At 36.1% G+C, this 11,808-nt stretch overlaps 1 long non-coding RNA gene across 1 annotated transcript; it reads left to right on the top strand.

The window, feature by feature from the left end:
- The first annotated feature begins 8,811 nt into the window (after positions 1 to 8,811).
- LOC139449096 (uncharacterized) lies at positions 8,812 to 11,201 on the top strand. Its single transcript, XR_011652104.1, has 3 exons — positions 8,812 to 8,938; positions 10,840 to 11,012; positions 11,187 to 11,201. It is a non-coding gene; the product is annotated as an uncharacterized lncRNA (long non-coding RNA).
- Positions 11,202 to 11,808: the final 607 nt, after the last annotated feature.

Below are 11,808 nucleotides of genomic sequence, written 5' to 3'. Positions count from 1 at the left end.
TCCTAAAATGTACACCCGCAAACACGTATCTGCGTTACACTCACATTAAGACACTGGTGGCATGCATTAACAAGAGCAGGTAGGTGGCAGAACGTCGATAGTCTCCAAGAAAATGTACATTAATTTGTAAGTATCAGTTTGTGTTCCATTTCTCCTCCAAATTCATACTGTTTTTAAACAATAGCTGTATTATATGTGTCAATCAGTCTGTTACCAGATAAATGTTTTTGCTGTTATATACCCACTAGTTTGACGTTCCAAAGCTTAAAGCAATATTACGGCTAAAGCACGGAGACGGAGAACAGCCAGCATGGACTGCACGCGATATATTGGACCGATATAGGGAATCCAGATCGGGGCTTTCGGCGTGACATTTCAGGGCTTGAATGAGTGAGTGAGTATGGTTTTACGCCGCTTTTAGCAATATTCCAGCAATATCAAGGCAGGGGACAACAGAAATGTGCTGCACAAATTGTACCCATGTCGGGAATCGAACCCGGATCTTCGGCGTGACGAGCGAACGCTTTAACCACTGGGCTACCCGATCGCCCCAGGGCTTGAATGAGACTGGGCTACCCCACCGCTCATGTGCATATACTTCCGTCACACATAAAATCATTACCGTATACTGTGGAATCAGTCAAGAAATGACTAATCAGGAATTCTAGAGCCAGACCTCATTAATCGTACCAAAGATACTATTATCAACATGGGGAAAATGAATAATGTTTTACACATATTTTACCATGTTACATGCCATATAGTTAGGCAATTAATATAAGGCGTTAAAACATTTATTTGTACCTACAGCAGTTTATCATCCACTCTTATCAAATCACACGTACCACGTATACATTCATGGCATACTAGCTGTTTCTAAGCTATTACTCTTAATCAACTTCAAACAATTTTATCATCAATGCCTCGGTCAAACTAAATCAAACAATTCTCTCGAGATAGCGCCACAAAAATTCACAAAAAAACCCATTAATCGTCAGTTTAATCAGTAAATGAAATGTGATTCCTAGAATAGGTATTAATGCGGACACAAGTCATTCTGTGGCTTTCTAGTAAACTAATTGTTTATTCACTCACGTTACTATCTTGTACCATGTGAAACCTCAACTATATGCCATTACCCTTTGCAAAACCTGCAAGTTTATTTGGTTACCGAACATGTCATATTTGTGTTTATATATTAGCTATTTACATTGTAATCTTCTGTGAAGAGATTATGCAATTTTGTTAACTTTATTACGTTGTTTACCTTTTGGAATATGTATTGTGGCTGAACTAGAATGTCTGAACGCCAACTCGAGTAATGTACTAGTTACAATTTGTTTGATATACTATATTCAATCATATGCCAACTGCTGTGTTACGCTGCGTACCTTGGAATATGTATCGTAACTCATGTAGTGTGTATCTTGTGTAATGATTCTATATCATGTTCATCTAATGTTCTGGACAAAATGTGTACTTCTATGACTGATTGTAAATCTTCTCTCATAATTGACTGTAAACAGTTCTATTGTTGACAGATTATATATAAGATTATGTGTCTGTCTAATAAACTGCCTGTTGATTCATTCAAGTCGTGTGTGGTTGTGTGGGTTAGTCGTGTACAGTGGTACGTCTGGTAAACGAGATGAATCCCCTCACTCGTTTTAATACTATTATTCATAATAATATTTATTTCAACATTATCTTTATTTGCAAAGTATTCACCTCTGCTATTACATATTCCTAATAAGGACTTTTCGGCCCAATAGCAACAAAAGCGTTCATTTCCCTTCGATGTGAACACCTTATCACAATGAAGTCCGGTTAAGACAGGTTCAACTGTACTACATAGTACACAGTGAATTCCCCTGTACTACAAATACACATTGACTTCCCCTGTACTACACAATACACAGTGAATTCAACTGCACTACACAATACACAGTGACTTCCCCTGTACTACATAATACACATTGAATTCAACTGCACTACACAATACACAGTGAATTCAACTGCACTACACAATACACAGTGACTTCCACTGTACTACATAATACACATTGAATTCAACTGCACTACACAATACACAGTGAATTCCACTGCACTACACAATACACATTGAATTACACTGTACTACACAATACACATTGAATTACACTGTACTATACAATACACATTGAATTCCACTGTACTACACAACACATATTGAATTCCACTGCACTACACAATACACATTGAATTCCACTGCACTACACAATACCCGGTGAACTCCACTGCACTTCACAATACACAGTGAATTCCACTGCACTACACAATACATATTGAATTCCACAGCACTACATAATAAACAGTGAATTCAACTGCACTACACAATACACATTGAATTCCACTGTACTTTACAATACACATTGAATTCCCCTGTACTATACAATAAACATTGAATTCCAAGATACTATACAATACATATTGAATTCCACTGCACTACACAATACACATTGAATTCCACTGTACTACACAATACACATTGAATTCCACACTACTACAAAGTACACAGTAAATTCCACTGTACTATAAATAAACATTGAATTCCAAGGTACTATACAATACACATTGAATTCCACAGCACTACAAAATACACATTGAATTCTACTGCACTACACAATACATATTGAATTCCACTGTACTACATAGTAGGTATTGAATTCCACTGCACTACACAATACACAATGAATTCCACTGCACTACACAATACATATTGAATTCAATAGCACTACACAATAAACATTGAATTCCACTGCATTACACAATACTCGGTGAATTCCACAGCACTACACAATACATATTGAATTCCACTGTACTACACAATACACATTGAATTCCACTGTACTACACAATACACATTGAATTCCACACTACTACAAAGTACACAGTAAATTCCACTGTACTATAAATAAACATTGAATTCCAAGGTACTATACAATACACATTGAATTCCACAGCACTACAAAATACACATTGAATTCTACTGCACTACACAATACATATTGAATTCCACTGTACTACATAGTAGGTATTGAATTCCACTGCACTACACAATACACAGGGAATTCCACTGCACTACACAATACATATTGAATTCCACAGCACTACACAATAAACATTGAATTCCACTGCATTACACAATACTCGGTGAATTCCACAGCACTACACAATACACATTGAATTCCACTGTACTACACAATACACATTGAATTGCACTGTACTACACAATACATATTGAATTCCACTGCACTACACAATACACATTGAATTCCACAGCACTACACAATACACATTGAATTGCACTGTACTACACAATACACATTAAATTCCACAGCACTACACAATACACATTGAATTGCACTGTACTACACAATACATATTGAATTCCAAGATACTATACAATACACAGTGAATTCCACTGCACTACACAATACACATTGAATTCCACTGTACTACACAATACACATTGAATTCCACAGCACTACACAATACATATTGAATTCCACAGCACTACACAATACACATTGAATCCCACTGTACTATACAATACACATTAAATTCCACTGCACTACACAATACATATTGAATTCCACAGCACTACATAATACACATTGAATTCCACAGCACTACACAATACACATTGAATTCCACTGTACTACACAATACACATTGAATTCCCCTGTACTATACAATGAACATTGAATTCCAAGATACTATACAATACACATTGAATTCCACTGCATTACACAATACACATTGAATTCCACTGTACTACACAATACAGATTGAATTCCACTGTACTACACAATACACATTGAATTCCACTGTACTACACAATACACATTGAATTCCACTGTACTACACAATACAGATTGAATTCCACTGTACTACACAATACACATTGAATTCCACTGTACTACACAACACATATTGAATTCCACAGCACTACACAATACACATTGAATCCCACTGTACTATACAATACATATTGAATTCCCCTGTACTATACAATGAACATTGAATTCCAAGATACTATACAATAAATATTGAATTCCACTGCACTACACAATACATATTGAATTCCACTGTACTACACAATACATATTGAATTCCCCTGTACTATACAATAAACATTGAATTCCAAGATACTATACAATAAATATTGAATTCCACTGCACTACACAATACATATTGAATTCCACTGTACTACACAATACATATTGAATTCCACTGCACTACACAATACATATTGAATTCCACTGTACTACACAATACATATTGAATTCCACTGTACTATACAATAAACATTGAATTCCAAGATACTATACAATACATATTGAATTCCACTGCACTACACAATACACATTGAATTCCACTGTACTACACAATACACATTGAATTCCACTGTACTACACAACACATATTGAATTCCACAGCACTACACAATACACATTGAATTTCACAGCACTACACAATACACATTGAATTCCACAGCACTACACAATACACATTGAATTCCACTGTACTATAAATAAACATTGAATTCCAAGGTACTATACAATACACATTGAATTCCACAGCACTACAAAATACACAGTGAATTCCACTGCACTACACAATATACAGTGAATTCCACTGCACTACACAATACATATTGAATTCCACAGCACTACACAATAAACATTGAATTCCACTGCACTACACAATACTCGGTGAATTCCAATGCACTACACAATACACATTGAATTCCACAGCACTACACAATAAACAGTGAATTCAACTGCACTACATAATACATATTGAATTCCACTGCACTACACAATACACAGTGAATTGCACTGTACTACACAATACACATTGAATTCCGCTGCACTACACAATACACAGTGAATTCCACTGCACTACACAATACATATTGAATTCCATAGCACTACACAATAAACAGTGAATTCAACTGCACTACATAATACATATTGAATTCCACTCCACTACACAATACACAGTGAATTGCACTGTACTACACAATACACATTGAATTCCGCTGCACTACACAATACATATTGAATTCCACAGCACTACACAATACACATTGAATTCCACAGCACTACACAATACACATTGAATTCCACTGTACTATACAATACACATTGAATTCCCCTGTACTATACAATAAACATTGAATTCCAAGATACTATAGAATACATATTGAATTCCACTGCATTACACAATACACAGTGAATTGCACTGTACTACACAATACACATTGAATTCCACAGCACTACACAATACACATTGAATTCCACTGTACTATAAATAAACATTGAATTCCAAGGTACTATACAATACACATTGAATTCCACAGCACTACAAAATACACAGTGAATTCCACTGCACTACACAATACATATTGAATTCCACTGCACTACACAATAAACATTGAATTCCACTGCACTACACAATACTCGGTGAATTCCACTGCACTACACAATACATATTGTATTCCACAGCACTACACAATAAACAGTGAATTCAACTGCACTACATAATGCATATTGAATTCCACTGCACTACACAATACACAGTGATTTGCACTGTACTACACAATACACATTGAATTCCGCTGCACTACACAATACACATTGATCTCCACTGCACTACACAATACATATTGAATTCCACAGCACTACACAATAAACAGTGAATTCAACTGCACTACATAATACATATTGAATTCCACTGCACTACACAATACACAGTGAATTGCACTGTACTACACAATACACATTGAATTCCGCTGTACTAGACAATACACAGTGAATTCCACTGCACTACACAATACACAGTGAATTCCACTGCACTACACAATACACATTGAATTACACTGCACTACACAATACACTGTGAATTCCACAGTACTATACAATACACATTGAATTCCAAGATACTATACAATACACTGTGAATTCCACTGCACTACACAATACACAGTGAATTCAACTGCACTACACAATACACAGTGAATTGCACTGTACTACACAATACACATTGAATTCCGCTGCACTAGACAATACACAGTGAATTCCACTGCACTACACAATACACAGTGAATTCCACTGCACTACACAATACACATTGAATTACACTGCACTACACAATACACTGTGAATTCCACAGTACTATACAATACACATTGAATTCCAAGATACTATACAATACACTGTGAATTCCACTGCACTACACAATACACAGTGAATTCCACTGCACTACACAATACACATTGAATTACACTGCACTACACAATACACTGTGAATTCCACAGTACTATACAATACACATTGAATTCCACTGTACTACACAACACATATTGAATTCAACTGCACTACACAATACACATTGAATTCCACTGCACTACACAATACCCGGTGAATTCCACTGCACTACACAATACCCGGTGAATTCCACTGCACTACACAATACCCGGTGAATTCCACTGCACTTCACAATATACAGTGAATTCCACTGCACTACACAATACATATTGAACTCCACTGCACTACATAATAAACAGTGACTTCAACTGCACTACACAATACACATTGAGTTCCACTGTACTATACAATACACATTGAATTCCCCTGTACTATACAATAAACATTGAATTCCACTGCACTACACAATACACATTGAATTCCACAGCACTACAAAATACACAGTGAATTCAACTGCACTACACAATATACAGTGAATTCCACTGTACTACACAATACATATTGAATTCCACAGCACTACACAATACACATTGAATTCCACTGTACTACACAATACACATTGAATTCCACTGTACTACACAATACATATTGAATTCCACAGCACTACACAATACACATTGAATTCCACAGCACTACACAATACACATTGAATTCCATTGTACTATTAATAAACATTGAATTCCAAGGTACTATACAATACACATTGAATTCCACAGCACTACACAATACTCGGTGAATTCCACTGCACTACACAATACATATTGAATTCCACAGCACTACGCAATAAACAGTGAATTCCACTGCACTACATAATACACATTGAATTCCGCTGCACTACACAATACACAGTGAATTCCACTGCACTACACAATACACATTGAATTCCACAGCACTACACAATAAACAGTGAATTCAACTGCACTACATAATACATATTGAATTCCACTGCACTACACAATACACAGTGAATTGCACTGTACTACTCAATACACATTGAATTCCACTGTACTACTCAGTACATATTGAATTCCACAGCACTACACAATACACATTGAATTCCACAGCACTACACAATACACAGTGAATTCCACTGCACTTCAAAATACTCAGTGAATTCCACTGCACTACACAATACACATTGAATTCCACAGCACTACACAATACACATTGAATTCCCCTGTAATACACAATACACAGTGAATTCCACAGCACTACACAATACACATTGAATTCCACTGCACTACACAATACACATTGAATTCCCCAGCCTCTGCAATGTTATATTGTTTGAATATCTCTCCGTATATGAAATGTGACTCTGCCACGAATAAAGACTTGAAGGAACTCAGCAGCCTTCTCTCTGTTTTAAGGTGATAGCCGAGTAACAAGTAGTCAGTGAGATAGTATATAAATACTTTCAACGCCAAACAACTTCATTATTAATAGACAAATGCACCTTTGAATGGCGTCGTGGCCGTAGCCTTGTATATCAAGGTTCTAAATACCGAGTGAAACAAGTACGAGGTGCCCACATGGCTTGCCCTCATCTGGCCTATACCTTATATAGTATACACCTTATGCAGCAGTGTAGGCGATATGAGGTGTAGGCAAGATGAGGACAGGCCGCCCACATACACTGGAAATGCAGACGAGCACAGACAGACAGACAGACAGAACATAGAACATAGAACATAACTACATAATGATAAACTCTTACGTTTGGTATCCCCAGTAATACTCACTATTGTCATTGTAAACATCACAAACCATAACGAGATTCTGTCTACATGGTCACACCCGGTGATTGTGAAGATCTCAAATTCTATGAACAGTGAGACAACATGACTGTTCATATTCATTTCCAATATCCTCTTAGAATTAGTGATAAACGTCAGGGTCCCACACAAAACTTTCTCTTATTAATTTTAACAACCGAAATTTTAATGTGATATGCGAAGAAGAGAAATTTATTTACTTTATGAATTTGGACCCGTGAAGATTCGGGGGTAGAATAGGTCTTCAGCAACCTCCCAGCAGGCACGCAACGTTGGATCAACGTTTAAAATTGGTTGCGTTTAGGTTGTGACGTTGATCAACCAAAACGCAACGTTGTATCAACGTTAAATCTTAAACGTTGAGCCATGGTTGTGATACTGACGTCACAACAACGTTGAATTTAAGACGTACGAACATAATTTCAATTTGACGTACGCCTATTCAAAAATCGACAAATCACCATACTTTTCCACTCCGTTTCACCTGTTTAAACACTGCATTGAAACCCAAGCATGATCAGTTAGGCTGCCTATTCAAATTTGAACAAGCCAGGTATATTAAATTATATATGTGTATTTTTATATATATACGTGCACATATGTAAAGAAATTCACAAAATAATTACACAACACGGATGATTCCCCGACGTGTTTCAGTGTTATCTTCAGGGAAAAGTTAAAAAAAAAAAGTTGAAAAGGGTTTGACCTGAAAAATAAATATCTTGACGCGTGGACTTGAACTCGGTACTTGCAGCTGATGATAGTTGGATATTTAGCATCAGCGAGGACAGGAAGTGGATTTGCGACTGCGCAGAAAATTCAAAACTTGGCGGATACTCGATCGAGAAGGTAAGTTCAAGTAACATTTGACATTCTTTGCATGTTTGTTTCCATTCGTATGTTGAAAATGAGTTGTAGTTCAATGGTCATTTAGTTATGACACGTAGATCCGTAAAGTTGCATTTTCGCACACACCTTTGACGAACAGATTATAAATAGCCCATCCAATCGGTCCATTGATAGGCTGGGCAGGCTGTGTAAGTGGGCTACAACATGGCTCAGTCGGCACGCGCGAATATATGAATTGACTTTTACTGACGTGTAGTTAATTGTTTTTATATCCGTATGTGTTTGAGTTAAGTAACTGAAAAATACCAGATCTACATGGGCCTAGTTGTTGAAATGTGGACCCGATGCACGGAGCGGGTGTAGCCATGTTGATCGAGGTTGCCGCGCGCCATTATCGAATTTCTGTGTTACGGTATTTCAGTGTAAATCTTCAATCAGTATGTTGCATGAAGTAGATTTTCAATGTTTAATGCCTTGCTTTGAATGCAATATACCGGACACCTACCATTTTTCGGTAAGGTATGTGCTCGAGCTCATTCCTTACTAAAGGTTTCCAATTTTTTCAGACGCCATTTTTTGTGGCCTCGCTAAAATGACACGGGTTTCGCGCCATTTGTGCACGAGCTCATTCCTCAGTGACGGTTTCTAAGTTCGTTATACGACATTTATTTCGCCTTGCTAAATTAACAGGGGGCCCAACACACAACGGCTTGAATTAACTTCTTTCGTAAGTAAATGTTTAAATAGTATTACCAATGTACATACAAAATACAACGTGTCTGTTGAAATGTCACTCCGACGGATGTCACTAATGAGGTCGGTGCACGCCATCTTTTACCTTCTATTTTTGGGTACTTTTTCTGTGTTGATGTCTAAATTTCGACTTCATGAATCGCTTTGATGTTCAATTTCAAAGTTAAATCATATTAAAACATAGAAATGCAAGCGGGGTAATATTTCTGCTTATTTTGACCTTTATCGCCCTATTTTTTCAAGTATTGATGCTGTCACGTGCCGCTTCGTTAGTAGCATCGAACAAACATGGCGGATAGGTGTCCGGGGTGTAATGCACGTGTAACGTCAAATTAATAACTTGCCATCTCTACAAGAAGAAATTATGAAACTGTTCCATTAGACATTATGAATTATTACAGTGCCAATACTTAGGTCTTAATAAATTGGGTGGGTTGTCAGATTTGGTTGATTGGCTGTCAATGTGGAAACTATTTGATATTCGGTATTTGACTCAAATTATGTTGCAATTAATGTTACTAGATTATACAGATATATCCTCCGATAGTTTTGAACATTATTATTCCGATGAATATTTTAAAATATTAGCAATAGTGTCCAAAATTAATGCATTAGTAGATTTATATTTATATATATGTTCATTGTTGACTTTAGGACAATTAATTGCAAGGTCAATTATAGATCGTTTAGGATGCATGTCTACCACCATCAGCTGTTCATTTCATTGGCATGCAGGTCTTAAGACATGAAATAGCGACTGTTGTAAATGGTGTTTCAGTTTGTTGGCAAAAAAGATAAATTATTTACATTCCAACAGAAGTAAAGATATAATTTACCAATAGGTATTATCATTTCCAGTTTGTTCTGTTAGTACCTTAAATGTGATTTGTTTTTGTTTTAATTAAGTTGCTTGATTGTTTAATTATACCTTTTCAGAAATGTTGTCAAGGCAACTTTGATGTTAAAACCATGCGCCTACAGACATACTCGCTCAGATTAACTTATCATAATTAGGGTATTCATGGCTTTGCAATTTGCTTTAAATATTGTGCTACTTTCTGAGTTACACTAAAGGAATCTATACCTGTTACATTCTATGTCTACAACAAACTATCTTTTATTGTTATGTATTTATTTCTTTTTCACAGGATTCCAGAGAAGGGTTCTCTATCTTTTGACGGAAATTAGGAACCTAATGAAACAGAATCAAGACTCAGTGGCAGACACAGTATCAGTAAGCTCTATTGAGCAACTCAATACACTGGATGAGTTGGATACTCTCGAGGGGAGACTGAGAGAGGATGAATATCAGGCCAGCTTGGTAAGTCAAGTTGAAGTTATGGTACTGTTATTACATTGTAAGATTAGAATGTTGTTTGTTATGAATTGCTTGGAAACAAAAGTAAACAGTAACATGCCATAAGTTTTGGTTGAATTAATATACTTATGTAATGATTTTCATACCATATATAAAGTTCAAATGTTCTTTTTACAGAAAATTACTTAAGAAGGGTTGGTAGGGCGAATGCCGATGACCACGTGGAAAAGGCTATGCTAAGGTAAAATAGAATGAAACTGGTGAAAGGTTACAGTAGCTCAGTAGGTAGAACTCAGGTCCATGGATCCATATAGACTGGTACAAGTAGTGGTAGGGATCAAGTTTTTTGAGTTTTGAAAACGTGGTAAGGTATATACTTTTATTGCCTCATTGTAAGATAAGTGGAATGTTTATAATAAGGAAGTGGTGTTAATCCACACACAAATCATTAATCAGTTGGTCAATGATTATATATGTACATCAAGAACATCGATCCATACTTTGAATTTGCATCCTCAGATATGTTACTGGATATTTTTCAGAATGATGACAAACTCGCCCTTGTCCAAAATGAACATGAAGGGGAAGAAAACCAAGACTGCGTTTCATGTACTACTTTGTGTGTGTTGATTAAAGGTAAAAAGTAATTATAATAATATTTTTTATATAGAGATATGAGAGAAATTAAACCATCACTCATATAAAGCGATCTGTATACATAAACACCTTTTGTTCAAACTAAAATCATATCTTTGTGTTTGCTACCACTACACACACATATATATATATAGATCTGAGG

This window comes from Haliotis cracherodii, unplaced genomic scaffold (genome assembly GCF_022045235.1).
Source record: "Haliotis cracherodii isolate W230 unplaced genomic scaffold, xgHalCrac1.p SCAF_7, whole genome shotgun sequence".
NCBI lineage: Eukaryota > Metazoa > Mollusca > Gastropoda > Lepetellida > Haliotidae > Haliotis > Haliotis cracherodii.
This window is presented reverse-complemented; position numbering and strand designations above follow the sequence as displayed.